Raw genomic sequence first — 17203 nt, forward strand, 5'->3', positions numbered from 1 at the left:
CTTAATAGGCTAGATGACAAATTCTCATTAATGATATCAATCGATCAGGTTTTCTTTTTAGGATTAAATGTCTATATGGGCTCCTAACAAAACGATAAGTGAACGTGACGTCAAGGTCACTGCGAGCCCATTTTGAATGTATGGACAAAACATGAAGATTGCGTTTTTGTCGGTGAAATATTGCGTTTATGTATGTAGTTGCGATACAATCTTTTTTTGGATAAAATGTAAGGAATCGAATGGTACCCTTACTTTTTGCCTTTTTGGAAGTTAAAAAATTACTTAAATTTTGAAATTTTTAACTCCTGTATTTTTGTATTATATCCATATATTATTTTTAATATCTACATTATTGTAATAAATTGCTCATTTGCTATCTATGTTACTAGATTTTGTTATAAAATTCAACATGTGTCATCATCCCTATTGTAAGTACCTACTTTAAGACATTGTATAGGTAAATACTTACTTAATAGTTTATAACTGTTTAGAACGAGATAACAACGGTAAGCTATTTCAATCAAACTTCATACGTACCAAAAAATAACTAAAAAAGGACAAATATTGTTCAAAGAAGTATCATCTAAAACAATGTAATCTGTCTTACTTATCTTCATACTGAACATTTAATTTTTTCGTTAGTTTACCGCAAAAATTTAGTTAGTGTAGCACAGGTGGCCTAGCGGTAAGAGCGTGCGACTTGCAATCCGGAGGTCGCGAGTTTAAATTCCGGCACGTACCAATGAGTTTTTCGGAACTTTTATGTACGAAATATCATTTGATATTTACCAGTCGCTTTTCGGTGAAGGAAAACATCGCGAGGAAACCGGACTAATCCCAATAAGGCCTAGTTTACCCTCTGGGTTGGAAGGTCAGATAATGGCAGTCGCCATCGTGAAAACTAGTGCCTACGCCAATTCTTGGGATTAATTGCCAAGCGGACCCCAGGCTCTCATGAGCCGTGGCAAAACGCCGGGAAGACGATGAGTTTACCGCAAAAAAACTAAAATGTTAAGCTTTCTGTCGACTGACGTCTGTTTTCCATTTAACTATAGTTACGGATTGAAACCGAAAGCAGTCGCATTCAATAAATAAAAATAAAACAATAGGAACTATAATTATATGTACTGTTATTTATAATTGTAATAATATGTAATCAAACCGATGAGTGAGCCAGACTGGGAATTAATTAAACATTCGAGCCCCGTGCAGGCATTTTATTACTCGGAACTTCAGTTTTAATGTTTCATTCGCTTCACATCCGAATGCAGCAACCGTTTCATATTTAAAGCCTTCGCTGATAAAATATAATATTTAAAATGTCAGAATAAAATTGCACTGATAAGAACATGTTGAAAAACGTTTCTGCCGTCCCGTCCAATGCAGACAAGTTTAATTGAATATTATTCATTCAGTTCTTTTTTATCTTTCATCAAATCTATGATTCAACTTTTGATATTACGTACTTTTTTAAATTTCGTAAATTGATTAATAAATATGCTAAAACGATAAAATCACTCATTAACAGCATCCATTTTCTTGTTAAATTTAAGATCCATTAACCTCCTTCTTGAGGTCAAGAATATAAAACTTGATACTGGTGTGGCAGTAAACCGTAACATGTTACTATTACGTAAAGCTGGGTTGAAACGATTCTAGTGAAACGATATTGAGGACGAGTGCGCTGGTCCGTAGCCCGCAGTTAACGCGAATTCAGGTGACCCATATGACCGACGGTTAATGGTCCCGACTCGTCCTGTAACTAACTCGGGCCGCTCGGCCTAATGCCCGATTTAGAACAATATTAAATACAACAAACAACAAATCGGAGATATTGTACATATTCCTAATAAATAAGTTAATATGTAATTTTTGTATTTAAGAAATTCAAATTTATTTAATACTTACTTATATCTTATATAATATGATAATATACGTACAAATGTGCAACAGCGATAAACATTTTATATATATAAACAAGCAAATAATTAAGGCCTTTTTTATTCAGTGTAGCCAATAAATATTTCCGTTCTGCTGTAAGCTCGAATATGTAGTTCATAATATTGTCTTCGGTTCGTTCGGTTCGGATTGGGTGGGGTCGGTGGTTCGGTTCGGGGATGTATGATAAAACTCATTATATGCGATATAATCCGTTTTCATAGTTTTATTTTATGTAGTTTAGTTTATAAAAAAATAACATTTAGTTGTTGTTTCATTTTAGAAACCTTCAAATTCACAAAATCTCAATTGTAACTGATGGAACCGTTTCATTGCAACCGTATTGTCTCCGTTCTCATTGATTAGTGAAGAATGATAGTAATAAATTACTTACGTATTCATTTCCGCGATTCGTTACCTACACGAACTATGTAGCTAATTTCGTATAGAGACAGCATTTCTTAGCAGGGGCGAATTACTGCCGAGACCATAGGCCGAGACCGACATTTCGATGATCGGTGTTAAAGTGACAGTCGATCGGCAAGTTCTCGAGTCGCCGAAGACACCACATAAATGTTTATTTACGATCACTCAAAATTGCGGCTTTCCACGTCACACCTGTGGCTGCAATAAACTGCTTTATAGCTACAAAATGGGTGACACGAAGTTTTAAACGATTCAGCGTTTCAGTCGTAAATCTATTTACAGGCTACATTACATATGTTTTTGCAATCTGTGTTGACAGTTATTTTTAACAACAGCATTTATTTTGGACGTATTCATGCGTGTTACGGATTAACTATCCGACCATTACACCATACTAAAACTTTATTGCTTTGGTACTTAGGTATGTAACAGGATCATTTGTTTTTATTATTTGTCTTTAACAATTTAAACTATCAGTTTGTGTGATATGAATTACTATTTTGATATCTTGGACTCTTCAGAACAACAGGTATAACGTGGCTACCAGACATTGCATGTAATTTGGAATAAAATAAGAAAAGTGGTCACACGGTAACCACGTCACATCAGTCACTTTGACGAGTCAAATAGGCTCCTAACTTACTACATCCGCAAAGTCATTGGCATTGGTTGGTACAAGATAACGCGAAAATGAACTTTAACTAATATTTTTATCCTCAAGCCCCTGTAATTTCTATTCAAATTTAAGACACGGACCTCATAAAAGCTCTCATCCCTCTAAATCCCTCAACATAAGCTTACGAGGAATTTTATAACCAATGATCGTAGTAAAACGTAGTACTTTAACAATTACCCGATCAAACGAACGTTTACCAACAAAGAACCAAATTATGTGTAAGAGTTAACTAAAATCAATTATGTTAACCCAAAGTAATAGGCATGTTATCCTTGGTTCGGCACGTTTGCTGTCGCCTATGATCAATAAATCCTCGACGTGCCGTCCCATTCCCGTATCCTGCTCGTTGCTCCAGTTTAATAGGAACAATGAAGATAGTTGCCTGCGTTGATTGTAATTCCTGCAATCGATGTGTGTGAACCAGTTTAATTCCCTTTATTTGATAAACAAAGTTACACAATTCAGTGAATAAAATGGAGCGCGCGCCGAGAATGGAGCCAATGCCAGGGAGACTCGCACATGGGGGGACTGCTTTTCGATTCCAATAAAGCAAAAATGCTTCGCTTACATTTTTAGGAACAATGCCCCTGCCCCTGGGAACAAAGCATGTATTACCATCCTAATACCGGTAGAACTTTTTTATCTTTCTTCCGGAATGTTGGGCAGTAAATCAGCTATTGACCAAACCTTGTGCTTGCGTTCTAAAACTATCTTAGGTAGTTAGGTGTTAGAAGTCCTGCAATGGTGAATAAATATTTGTTACGACCAGCTTGGCGCAAGTAGGAGCAAAAAACAAATTGTATGAAATTTGTCACCAAATAGAATATAACCACTACGTTTTAAGAGACGGGACCTTCTTACTGGCCAATGGAATCAATTTTGCATACGTCTAGTGACACACGCACAATAGGGCACACGTCAAACGTCAAAATGGACTCAAGCAACGTGAGTGCCAACATAGCGAAACGAATAGTGTTGTACGCACGCATCAATTTTGACGTTTGACGTGTGTCTTATTATGCGTGTGTCACTAGACTTATGCCAAATTGATTTCATTGGCCAGTAAGGTGTCGTCTCTTAAAACGTTGTGGTTATATTCTCTTTGATTAAGACTATATAGCCTGGATGGACAGTAGTGAATACTAAGCGCTTCTTTATTTAGAGCTAGATTAAATTCTCCCGAGGGTCATTTAAGCATGCAGGTCAATGGATAGGTACAGGTACAGGTACAGGTGCAATTCCTGAATGACTTTAAAATCTTTAAATATTCGTTCCGGTTGTCTAGTCCTGTTTATTGCCACCTGTAAAACAAATTTGATTATGCCAACAATACTCAGTTGAAATCAGGAACTGTACAGCTAAATAATAAAACCGAATCAACTAAGCCGATCAGGAATGCTTTCATTTCCAAGAATAAAAGAGGACTTAGGGGTTTATTTCCACGAGTTGCTGATTATCCTTGGGCAAATCTTATCTGACGTCTATTCTTGTATCGCCATTATTATATTGAGCTTTTAGATACAGACATGCTACAGTCATAGGTGGGTTAAATCGTATTGTTTTACTTAACTGTAAATCGACCAAGATACTTATGTATCTTAAAAATATGTAACAGTCAAAAACTTTTTTACCTAGATAGACCTAGGAAATTAGAAGCAAACAAAAGATAAGGCAAGCCGCATGAAACTTGCGATGGAACATATGGCAATAGTGAGAGTTATCTCAACTACTCTGAAAATATACTTTTGTTTAAAATCTCGGCTATTTCATTAGTTATTTTATACTAAAATTATACTGCTATGGTAACTGGGTTGGACAGGGTATGCAGGGTAGCGATATACAACTGAATATTAAATGACATGTTTTCCTGATTTTTTTCTATCGGGCCAACTACTTTTAAGGTTTTGGTCGGAGTTTGCCCTTGAAAATTTAGTCTAATTTCTGTGTGATTTATTCATGGCATTTTCCCTTAATTATAACATTTATAACGTGTAAAAAATCAATATGAAAAACTACTCTTAAGTGTATGCGACTTTCCAGTGGACATCATTATATATTTAAATGGACTTTATAACCTAATTTTCGTAATTTATCCTTATGGTGAAAATATCTACTTTTAGTAATTTATATGATGAAAGTCTTAGAAAAATCCATTCAAACGTTAACTCGTAATGTCCACAGAAAAAAACGCCGGTTTTCCCGAACGTTTTTTACCGGGAAACCACCTAGAAATGAATACAACTTATTCTACATCTATCTGAACCTAAATTAACAGAAAAATTACGTAAATTATTTTGGGATTGGGGAAATGGTAGTGTTGACGCGCTAGGTACCTAATGAACAATATATCAGTAAGTAGGTAATGAAGGGTGTATTTAGAGAGCTGTAAGAGCAGCGCACGCCGCACGGCGCGGCGCTGTTCCTTATCGTACCGTTCTACGAACAGCAGGCGCGCCTCCACTCCACCACAATCTGATGTGCGGAGCGGGCGTCAACAGTGCACAAATAACTGCCGGCATTTTGCACAATTTAATGCCCTTGCATTGCACAGAAAACGCGACTGAATATAACTATTAGATTGATAGGCTAAACAAACTGCGTTAAAAACAAAGTGGTAATTGTATTTGTTAATGCTTACTTAACTTTTAGCATTACTATAGCGATTTTCGACGCATTGCACACTACTTGTTCGTTTGTTATGGATTAACATACCATGAACTCTATTGTAATAGTACATTACGATTCAAGTGCGAAAAATAGGAAATTCGCAAGTCGACACGAGTTGCGAATTACTTATTCGCACATGTATCGTACAACGTTTTACAGTACATATGACCCTTATAATTTTCGACATAGTTGCGTAATGAGTTAATTATTGCACTAGTGCGGTAAAGTAGCACCATATGGAGATATTGTAAAATTCATTATGCAACATAAGGTGAGATCATAGATTCTTATGAGGTGAGGTCACATGAATAATAATAAGATACGGTTCTATAAGAACTTATTTGTATGTAGGTACGTTACTCTATTAGTAGATAGTAGATATTTTCCCTTTCTGACTACTATTCTCAATTATTGCAGTAAACACTTCGTACGTTTTTAATTCGTATCTACTAAAAAGTATATTAAAATATTTAGACCGCAACGGTTACACTCACTTGAATTTTTAGTCGCTATTGGCGACATGGTTCGGGCCCGTCGGGGGTCCTTCTTCAGGCTCGAGCTTCAACATGTCGCCAATAGCGACTAAAAATTCAAGTGAGTGTAACCGTTGTGTGGTCTCAATGTTTTAAAATATGTCTCACGAAAGTGTAATTTCGAAAAAGTGTATTCTTATAATTTAAACGGCAGTTATAATATAAAGCGTTGCTCGGCTCATTATAGCGTCCTGAAGAACGTAATGATTAAGTACGGGTTTAATAGTCAAGGAAGTTATAATTTATGAAGCATGAAAATATTTACCCCCTTATTCATAAAACTTTACGGGCCTGATTTGTTAAATTATGTTTTATCCCTTTCTTACAAATACATAAGTCAAAATGGCACATAAAAACAAACGATTCATAGCTAATTCAGGCCAGTAACGCGTTTATGAATAACGCCATTAATGCCACGGGGCATTTTTCCACGGCAGTAGGTACCTAAATGCAAATGTAACGAAGTCCGCAAGTCTTATCAGATGTCCACAAGACGCTGTGCTGACTCAAAAACTTATTTACTTCGGTGCCTTCGCCTCTCGCTTCAGTAATTCCAGTTATTTCGATTACGGCGTCGGCAAACTGACGCTTCTCGCCGATAATGGGGAAGGAAATTAATTTTCTCTGACTTGATAAAAACAGATAATAACTTTTGGTGTTCGCGGTCGCCACTTTTCAAACAATAAAATCGGAACAAAGATATCCTAAAAACGTAAAATGTTTAAAAGCAATAAAAAACAGTACGCACTTATTGATTTCTAAGAAAATTAATAATATTCTTGAATGGACTGCCTACTTGTTGCATCTCTTATCATGACATGAAAAAAAATCTTTAAATGCAGTTTTGTTTCTTTTTGAAAATAAAAAAATGTTTCATTTGAGCAAAATGAGCTATCTTAAGGTGTTAAGGCACTTTCTCTCCAGGGTCCCTTTAATGTTTCCACACTGTATGTAGTATTAGATCTTTGTACCTATGTTATTCGTATACTAATTGAAACAAAAAAAAACGTTGAATAAATATAATACAATACAAACGTGAATAACATTTTTATCTCCCATTTAGAGCTACTCATTACTACACTGACTTACGGCAGTGGCAGGTAATAAACACTGGTACTGCCACGTGTAAGTTCCTTCTAAACTAAAAGCGTCTGTCAAAGACAAATGTTGCCAGCTGCTACATAAAAGTATTCAGATAGCTAGTTCGGGCTAGTTCCAATTATACAAGAGAGTTAGGGTCGCCAGTTTTTTTTTTGTTTTTTGAGAGTATTTCGCGATTTAAAGAATCAAAAAATAAAGTACACACAGAAAAAATTAAGTATTTCTTTATTTCTTACATATTTTTGCTTGTTCTAGTTTCAGTTTATTATAAAGTATTTTAGTATAGGTACTTTATGTGTTTCGTATTTCATAAAGTATACGGAGGTAAAATGTAAAATCCTATACAGATGGTTAAAAAATAAATGCATTCCTGAGAGGTTTTGGGATTATACTGACCAACTTTTACTATGGAACCAACCACGAAACAGCGAATAAAAAATGTACCCTCCCATAGAAAATGGACCAGCCAAAATGTATGAAACAGCCAATTTTTTTTATTCGCGATTTCGGGGTTGGTCCCATAGTAAAAGTTGCTCAGTATAATCCCAAAACCTCCCTGGCAATGGGAATGCACTTACTTTATAGCCATCCTGTACGTCTGGCAACCCTAAAGAGCGCCCATTTCTTTGTGAGTGTTGACCGAAAAGGGAGGGTCGCTATCGCTACATTTACCTAACCATTGTACAGTCGGGGTCAAAGATATGTTTACATCTTTCGCCTTATCACAAAGGAGTAAGGTGCAAAAATAAACATATCTTTTACGTCCACTGTACTGTACATGTACGAGTATAGGTCGAGAAAGGATACTTTTAAGGATGCACATCCATTTCGGTCATTTTTGTATTTTTATAAGCTTTTATAAGGAAAAGGGTCGTAGGGGAAAGTATAATTTGAAATGCATAAAATACTTGTAACTAATGTTATAATGGACGCGTATACACGTAAGTTCCTCTTATATATCACTGTAGGTATGTCAGCTGCTTTTTTATGTGTTTCATTATGTTTGCTAAACGTTCGAATGGTCAAATGGTTGTAACACTGACCTGACAAACATGACCATGAGGCACAGGGTTTGTTGCTCAGTTTTTGTTACAATAGTTTGATACACTACCAAACATTTTTTTCGCTAACCTAAATTATTGCTTTACATTCGGGTTTATAGTTACATTCGGGATACATACATAGTTATAATTCTATTTAAATTTAAATTCGCATGAAATCATTAAAGGATATTTGAGATCGAATGACCGTCAATATCATTAAGCGAAACCATTTCTAAATAATGTAGATCGATTTCCGGGCATTGACTTGATGAATGTTTGTTTGGCTTCAGATATTTGATGTCAACAGGGAACGGGTTGCGTTAAAATTTGCCAGGAAAACCTCAAGTTATAATGTACATTTACATGAAATTCGCACTCGTCGGCAATCCCACCATTACCAAATTAAAGCTCAACGCAATATATTCGAATTAAATACGAGTTACGCGGAGCTGAGAACGTACGCGGCCACGTGTGTAGGTCGTGACGCGCTTGCGAGAAACTGATGTCATTTGGTGAATTAACTAACCGAAGTACTTGTAAATCGACGTCACATGGTGAATGAACAGACTGATTACATGCGATTCTTTGAAATGCACATCCAAAGGTTTGTAACATACAATTTGCCTGGAGTAAGATTAGGACCAGCGTCGGTTTCCAGCGGGCATTCCAGTAGGTAAGTACTAAGTAATTTATGTCTTACTTCAGACAACTTGTTCACCGCATTTACCTTGTTTACGTAGTTTTTTTTATATTTTGACGTGTTTAACCTGTTACTTTATTAAATCTTTTATTGAGTACTTAGAATTTCATCTTAACAGCTGAATAACTGGAAACTGGAATAGAGACGACGTCACACGTTGAACGAGGAGACTGATTGTATGCGATTCTCTGAAATGCACATCCAGTTTAGGACTTAGGTTTGTAACTTGTAACATATAATTCGCCTCGAGCAAAATTAGAACCACCGTCGGTTTAACCTGTGTTTTAACTTGTTACTTTATTAAATCTTTTATTGAGTACTTAGAATTTCATCCTAACAGCTGAATAACTGGAAACTGGAATAGAGACGACGTCACACGTTGAACGAGGAGACTGATTGTATGCGATTCTCTGAAATGCACATCCAGTTTAGGAGTTAGGTTTGTAACTTGTAACATACAATTCGCCTCGAGCAAAATTAGAACCACCGTCGGTTTAACCTGTGTTTTAACTTGTTACTTTATTAAATCTTTTATTGAGTACTTAGAATTTCATCCTAACAGCTGAATAACTGGAAACTGGAATAGAGACGACGTCACACGTTGAACGAGGAGACTGATTGTATGCGATTCTCTGAAATGCACATCCAGTTTAGGACTTAGGTTTGTAACTTGTAACATACAATTCGCCTCGAGCAAAATTAGAACCACCGTCGGTTTAACCTGTGTTTTAACTTGTTACTTTATTAAATCTTTTATTGAGTACTTAGAATTTCATCTTATTTTTTATTAAGCTTTTACATAATATAATTGATGGTATATAAGTAGTTGCCAGAGTTAGAAACCTGTAACGAGCTCCCGGTCTATGTTTGTTCAACATTAAGGACGTGGGTACTCGTAGTCTCGTACATTAGTGAGAAAATGTTAAATATTGCAAGTGAAAACGCGCATGACGTGTAACAAATTGATTGGATGAAAACTATGTACCTACGTAATATTTATCTTGTTATTCCTGAATAAATAGCAAGAAACGTATAGTTACGTGTTTGAAACGCACATTACGTTTTGCTCTTAAAACTATAAAATAATTGTACAGGAACTATGAAGAGTGTTTTTTTTTACAATGTGATGATTATAGTATGGTTGTATTACAAGCTTCATGAATAATTAATTAGGCAGTATAACATTTAATTAGGATTATTATAATTTTCACTTTCGAGACCTTGAGACTGCGTAATGTGCGTAACAAAGAATTTATTTTACTGAGCAAATTAATTACCAAAAATATAGCGATCCTATTCCCAGGACATATTAAGTATGAATGTACAGGAATTATTGGATGGCTTTAAATAAGGGGCGGTGCTGAATAAATGAAAGAGCGTGAAAGCTCCGTTGGGGCAAAAAAATGCAGAACTCGAGTAATTCACTGTGAATAATAAACGAAGAATTTCCACGACAAGCCCTAACTTGGGGAAGTGGGGCTGACAAGACGAGGGTCCCATTAGACCAACCTCAATTATGATATAAATATCAATTAAAGACCGCGTCTGCGCTCGACGTAACCTCCTAAATTGTGACTTAACTATGAATTTTCGAAATTTAAGTTCAGTAAATCATCGTGCTAAGCTTACGGTGTACCGTGACCTGAATTTATCATAATATGTATAATGTGACGCGATAACACGCGGTTCGCGTAGCTGGGCGGTGTTTCGTTTGCTAGAGCGCCGGATGCGCCCACAACAAAAGCTCCAGATACAGATACAAATCAAGGTTGTTTTGAAATTGGCCACGCGTAAGAAAGTTCTTTTCCGAGTGAAAGCGGTCTGCAAATAAATCGTGGCTCGGAAACAATGCACGCATTGTTCACTTGTAAATTGTTTCAAATAACTTACTGCATGCTTTGAACTTTGCTACTATTTTATAAATTATTTGCGCTATTTACTTTTACTTTCGTGTACCTAAAGGCTTTTTTCTTTCAATTAGTTGCTTAGTTAAGGCACCTTCTTACACGGTAATATAATTTTACTGTGATAGTTTCATAGTATGTACATAGGTACAGTGAGCTGCGAAATTGCATGGAGAAATTATGAATGAATTCATTGATAAAGTCGCCATGAACTTTTGCGGCTGATGGTACATAGGGATATGCTTATGGACTTAATTATCTTATTTCGAGTATCAAAACTAAAAAGCTCACCTGTGATATCAATAGTTATCATACAGAATCTGTAGGTAGGTATTAACTTATTTATGATGCGGATGCAAGGTTGCAATGTCGTGAACTTTTTTTAGAATAGGTCGACCGCGCCACCAATTTAGTATATGAAGTAATTTACGTAATTCAGTAACTTTACTGCTAAATAAGTTGCAAAATTATTCAGGTTACTTAAAATTTACAAGTTCCAAAAGAAGTTGAAGGCAATTGCGTTAATGAGAATAGGTACTAAATCATGAACTTTGGGAAAACAAAGTTTAAATTAAATCTTAATTGATGCAAGCAATTTATTCTTAAAAATTTACACTTTTTGGCCCGCCTGATGGTAAGCAGTTACCGTAGCCTATGGACGCCTGCAACACCGGAGATATTACACGCGCGTTGCCGACCCTTTAGAAACCTGTACACTCCTTTTTTGAAGAATCCCATACTGTAGCCCCACGGGAAAACCTCGGCAGGGAGGTATACTCGTATTTTGCATTTGAATGCAAATCAATTTTGTACTTAGCGCGATTTTTTGGTAAAAATAATGTCACACCTCTGTCTCACTACTAATTTCGTAATGTAATACCGGCTTTATAATGTAGAAAGAAAAGGAAATTCCAAATTCAAAAGCGCAGAAATTGTCCTGGGTTGATTTTATTTTCTTGGATATAGAACTCGAAAATACACAGTAACCTTGGACCTTTATATTTTTACTGACTGCTATTGAATGTGTACGAGTAAATACATTTTAGTTATCTTGTTAACTCGTACTTGCCACTAGATTCCAATAATTATTTTAATGTCTTGATGATCTTCCGTTGTTCTTGGTTCTTGGTATATAAAAAAAACCTTATAGTATGTAAAATAAAACTGAACATTACGTACATTGCTCCTAGATCCATATGCAATATGGATATAAAATAATATTAAATCGTGAAAGTTTGCAAATGAAAATGCAAATAAAGGGAAATTCCAACTTTCTGATAACAGATGTACCTAAATCGATGTTTTACACCCCGTAGACCACGTACATCGTAAATATTATTGACATGTTTAGTGCTATAGGTAAAAAAGTTAGCTGAAGCCCCTCTTGCATGTAGTTGTGTACAGTTTACAAAAAAGCGGGAAATAGATTACTTACCATTGACAGTAACCCAGTTCTGTTTCTCTTTAATATAAATATTTATAGATGTTAATGTTAGAACTCATTCAAAGGGTTGGCAAAAATAAATAGTTTTGATTTTGATAGAGATACCGTAGGGAACAATAACTTCACCAACGGGTGACTTCGCCCATGTAAAATATTAAAATAATGATTTTTACCAAGAAAAAGATTATCCATTGGATTGGAGAATAAATAGAGCTGCGCAAAATATGTTTCAAAAAATTGTTAAATGACCTGACCTCTCCACCCGTCACCAACTTCGCCTAAGGACCCGGGCACACTTAGTCTTTCGAGCGTCGTCGTAGTAAACGCCCCCGCAGAGTCGACGCAATTTCTACAGTGCGGCGCCGCGACGCCAGTGGCGTCTTTCGAACGTCAGCGTCTCGTTTACGCCCGCGCAGTGTGGACGCGGAGTAAATGGCGTTTGTCGAACGTCGGCGTCTTGTCAGCGCTCGCACACGTCACTGCGACGGACAGAGCGCAACGTAATTCACCGCATTTTAACAGCCTCAGTTGAAACATTAGCGCCAATATACGTTCTGAATTCGGTCAGTGTGAAAATGGATTCTGACGAAGAAACACTTTTGTTAATGTTACCATTGAAAAGGAAACTACGAAGAAGAAAAAACATCATCGTCGATCTTGGGAAGATCCTTTATGGAGTAATCGAATTCGTGAAAGCGACTATTTCGTGTTGTATTATATTTAAAAAAAATGAGATCGTCTTCTGGCGATGACTGCATTTCCGACATTATGCAACGAGAACGTTGCGTCGGCGCTGCGCGGGCGTTTACTAGACGAAGACGCTCGAAAGACGCTAAGTGTGCCCGGCCCTAAATGTTGAATTAAGTACTAAACGGCCATGATACAAGTTAAATCACATTTACAATCGGGTCTATCGCGAATTTATTTTGTTACCTTTATTTACCGACGTTTCGACAGAGGTTTCACTGGTCGTGGTCGCGGCTAACTGACGTCCCAGCAAAATGCGGCGTATGTGATTTTATGTGTTCAAAACACGAAAGTTTTAAATGTTACATGACACAAGTTATACTGAAATTATGATTTAAAATTATAGAGCGAAGTTATGTATTAAAGGCGAATTTAGGGTACGTATTTTTGTCAACCTTTATTTTTAATGAACTGCAACATCAATACATATTACACAAGCAAAAGGGGCTTTAGCTAAGTTTTTTACCTAGTTGAACCCGTTTACAAATAAAATATTAAAATTGATCTCGCTCGTTTAACAATAAAGCATTAACAGAACAAAACAATGTTATTATTATACAAATCTCGAACAAAGGACTTCCTCAACATGTAGCACACGTGCTATTGATTGGACAATGAACAGGGAGTCTGGGCGAGACCTACATTCAGGAATACAGGTGACCTGGCACGAAAGGCTATTAACACTAGACAGCCCAGCAGCCCGACGATATCTATTAAGCCAAGGCATATCAATGCATTCATAAATAAAGCTACGTCGTTACCTTTCAGGCAATATTGATGGAGCAGATTAGAATGGATAATGGACACAATAAAGGAGCGTAAAGTCTTCTAAGATAATGCTTGATGAACGCAATTTGTTACTTGCAACAGCGATGTACAGCGTTTCTTAAATATTGTCGAATTTGAATTATTATATAAAAGTAAGTACTTATGGTAAATTAAATATTGGGTTACACTTCGGTTATGCATGATATATATACGTAATGCGTAGGTTGTACTCGTAGGTACGTACGAGTATATATTTACTTAGGTTTGTCTACATTAAATTGGATTCCGTGAAATTCTGACAACTTCTTATCAAGTTCGACAGCAAACACACGGCCCATCTGATAGTAAGCGGTTACAGTAGCCTAGGGACTCCTGGATCTGCAAAAGATATCACATGCGCGTTGCCGATCCGTTAGAAACCTGTACTCTCACTTATTTAAGAACACAATTACGCTTTTGTTTGTTTCGAGTCGGCATTATCATAGTATGCCATTCAAATATTATAAAAATCAATAAAGGATATTTAACAATTAATTTAAAACTATATTTTACCTGGAAGTAGCGGCTTTTATAATTCCCAATTAAACATCTGAAACAATAAAAATAATTTATTCAATAAAAAAAACCCTTCTTATTGCGATTTAAGTAAGTATATACCTACCTAACTACTAATAAGGTAAAAAGAAACCAACCAACAAATGCAAGTTAATAGGCGTTAATAATTATTAATACTTATAGGTACTCGTATTCGTATACTAAATTTAAAAACATTAAAACAGTAAATGACACGAGGATTGATGTTGGGTTGAGCCGGTTGAGCTACTAACCAAAAAGTTTACTGGGTTACCCTCCCACATTATCTTTAATAATTAAGAGTGTAATGTTTACTAAACTCATATTGAAATGGAGGTTGTAATTAACTTGAGGAAGGGCTATTATTTATCTGGGCACGTATAATGTTATACACCTGTACTTTATATAAACATGTAGCGTATTCACCTACAGACAAACACAAACATTCGAAATTAACTGCCGAAATTCTGGCGGAACAGTAAAAAGGCGGCCAAAGGGTTTCGAGGTACAACATCGTAGCCTATATTGCTAGGTGTACGGGCAAATTAGCATTTCACAGACGTGTGACAAAATGTCTCTGCTTCGCCGGCTTAATGAACGGGGAACATCGTGATTAAACGCTTTTACGGCGAGTAAGATGTAACGCGGCTGTGGAGACTTGGAGAGGCGACGTCGCCTAAATTTAGCAATTAGGGGGCGAGCCGATATGAGAGTATATTGATTAAGATAGGATACCAGAACCGGAACCTAATCTGCCTATACATATATCTACGAAACGTGATTAAATAACACACAGCGCTGTAGCGCGTCGCGTTGCAGGGGCGGGGATACTCGTAGGTACCGATGTTTATGACATAATTACTCTCCATCAATTTACACAAAGGGAGTGTTATAAAATGTTCTTGATATTTGACACTTCGTTGATAACTGCCGGCCGGCTTTCATCGTAAAAGTATCGTGTTAGGTCGTGAACTCGTGAGCATAAAACAAAATCCGACCATCGCTAATAAAATAATAGTGTGTTTCATTTTATCACATGTCAGTTTTGCAGTCTCTTGAATGTCCAAATATTATAGTATAGTAACTAGTAAGTATTATAGGTATATGTATAACAACATTGGTTGTAAGGTCCCGAGTCAAATGTCAAAAGCAATCAGTTGTTTATTTAATCGTATAACATACTGTAAATAATAATGAACCAATTTACTTTCTAAGCACATACTAATATCATGTTCATGCATGTATTTGGATTTTAAGAAGTGCCAGCAAAACTTCATTCGATCATTTTGTTTAACGAACTTTTGGAGTTGAGATAGGAGTGGAGATAGTTTACAACCTGGAATAAAATTTTAAAATTGAGTGCTGAGGCCTGTAATATATAATTCAACAAAGACCGCTGTATAAGTGGCTATAGACTTACTTAACTATTTACAATGCCATAAAGCTAGTGATATCAAAATGTCTCTGACTCCGCCAGTATTGGCTTCCGTCTGGCGGTGGGCCAACCTACTCGGGCAACTCCTATCCTACACGACAAGACTTTATGACCAAAAAGTAACGCATTTGTTATAATACAGTGCTAAACTTATGATTTATGAATATGATTAAAGGTAGGTACTGCAGCGAGCATCAGAGGAGTCAAAGTCTTGTGCTGTGCTACAGATTTTGAGAAAAATTCTATTAATACTTCTATTTAAAATTATGAATTGAATATTTGGCTGTTTGTTACTTGATCATGAAAGGATGAAGAGCAAAATTTGGACGAAACTATCAATATAAAGGCGGTTATTAAGCTAATTAAATATAGGATATTTTTATAAAAAAAAATTCGTTGTTAATTACGAACACGGGACATAATTTTAAAACTTATTTATACGCGATAAGTCCCGTGTTCGTAATTAATTATGTGTTAAAAATCGTGAAAGTTAAAATCAGAACTTTTATTCGAGTGAAACAAGGGGAGGAAATCCGTGTGGCAGTGCAAATTATGAATTCTACAGGAAAAAAGTCGCAGGCGGATGCTTAAATCGCATGAAAAATATATGTTACTTATTGCAACGCTGTATGTACCTAAGTAACATAAAAAAGCCCAAATGAGCCGTAATGAAACTCGAACTGGTAGGACAGAGTCTAAGCGTGCCCATGCTTACGTGATTAGACCGCTGTAAAAGAAAATTGGGGAGGAAATCCGAGTCTAATAAACAGGCGATTGTAATAACAGAGTAAATTCGAAGGCGAGGCCGTGCCGCGGTCGCTTCCTTATGCCTTGGCAAAGATGCCACGAAATCGTGAATTTTCGAACACAAATTACCGAATAATATAATTAACTTTGTTCAAGAGAATTTATGCAAATAATTTTACCTTACATTACATTTACTTGTATCTATTATTATTTAATAGAAGGTATCTGCACCAAAAAAGGACTGGTTCTTAAGCTTGCTAACTTCTAAAATTTCATACTTTTATAAGTGTTAATGGGTTCAAATTTTGCGTCCACAGACAAACTGCAATTTCATATTAAACATAATAAAATAACGATGGGCTTTCTTTGGCGCAGCTACCCCTATTGTTGACGACAAATAGTTAGCGACAGGTAACTTTTTTACAATCATTCAATTACAAGTTACTTGTTTGCATTAGCTATCACCAATACTGGTAGTGTATTATGGTACAATATAAAACT

The 17203-nt window shown here is 36.1% G+C and overlaps 1 protein-coding gene across 1 annotated transcript in view; it reads right to left on the minus strand.

Annotated features, from left to right (window-relative positions):
* Positions 1 to 17203, minus strand: part of LOC134741043 (uncharacterized) — a 198108-nt gene that overhangs the window by 95730 nt on the left and 85175 nt on the right. Inside the window, exon 3 of the mRNA XM_063673787.1 lies at positions 14500 to 14536. The gene's annotated coding sequence lies outside the window, so the exon portion shown is untranslated. The remainder of the gene's footprint in view (positions 1 to 14499; positions 14537 to 17203) is intronic.

Source organism: Cydia strobilella, chromosome 4 (assembly GCF_947568885.1).
Source record: "Cydia strobilella chromosome 4, ilCydStro3.1, whole genome shotgun sequence".
Lineage (NCBI taxonomy): Eukaryota > Metazoa > Arthropoda > Insecta > Lepidoptera > Tortricidae > Cydia > Cydia strobilella.